This window comes from Vigna radiata, unplaced genomic scaffold (assembly GCF_000741045.1).
Source record: "Vigna radiata var. radiata cultivar VC1973A unplaced genomic scaffold, Vradiata_ver6 scaffold_174, whole genome shotgun sequence".
Taxonomy (NCBI): domain Eukaryota; kingdom Viridiplantae; phylum Streptophyta; class Magnoliopsida; order Fabales; family Fabaceae; genus Vigna; species Vigna radiata.
This window is the reverse complement of record NW_014542550.1, coordinates 837,474-838,659: the sequence shown is the minus strand read 5'-3', so window position 1 is coordinate 838,659 and position 1,186 is coordinate 837,474.

Here is a 1,186-nt window from a genome sequence, read left to right as displayed (position 1 = left end):
TAAGTCCAAGGTTCAAAATGTAAGACCCGGATAAAATAAAAAAAAATAACTTTTATTTTTATTTTTAATATTTCATAATAAATATTTATTTATGATATTTTATTGAATAATAATAGTCTTTAAGAGATATAAAATTTAATTAATAATTGTTTTGATTTTAAAATTTCGAAAATATCTGTTTAGATAGTAATATTTGTATTATAGTTTCAACAGATTTTGAATGGGTTTAGTGGTAATAGTTGTTATATCATGTGTGTGCTTGACTTGTTGGTGTTGTTTTGGAATCCTTCTTAGTTTGCATTACATTTATTTATTTTTTTTATTTTGCATGAATATTAGGAGATAGAATCTTAATAGAATTATTTTAGGAAATAATTTGGATATTTAATAAAATAATATTATGTAAATCTTTTAGAAGATTTAGTTGTTGTTATTTTAAAAATTAGTTAAAAGAGAATAAGAGATATAATCTTGGTGGATTTAAATATTAAAAGAAATATTATATTTAGAGAAAATCATTACTAGATATTTTAGGTTTTAAAAAGATTTGGTGGTTGATAATATTTTAAAAAGTAGAGAAGGTTTAGGTCATATCTAGGGTATTTATATTTTATTTAGGATTGAAACTTATAAGATTTACAACCCAGTCGTGAGAATATTAGAAAAGAGAACCCTAGCACACTATTTCTTAGCAAAACGTTTGGAGAGAGACCAGTGAGTATACTGAAGGTTTAGGAAGCCTAATCGTGAAGAATTAAAAGCGTGAGGAAAGCTTCTGGAATCCAGGTAAGAGGAGGAACCGGTTATATTGTAACACATGGTTGGTTTAGGGTTTTGATAGGTGCTTTTATGTTATGGGAGAATGTTTTGTGATGTGATATATAATATTTGTTCTTTGTTTGTGTATAGAATTATATCATGCGTGTAGGATTTTGGGTGGTGATTATACTTTCTGATGGTTAGGTTATGTATGTAGTAAAGGGGGAGACAACACCAGCTGTTGTGTTTGTTGGTTTCGTTCTTTAAGTTGTATGTTTGTGAGTTATCGTGGCATGAGTGAGAGCAGTAGTGAGAAGGGAGGAGAAAATAGAGTTTCAGGGAGTATTTAAGAAAGAAAGTTTTGGTGTGGGAGGATACTGGTTGGTTCTCGGGTAGTGATTGGTTTATGGAAAGAAAAGAGAGGGAT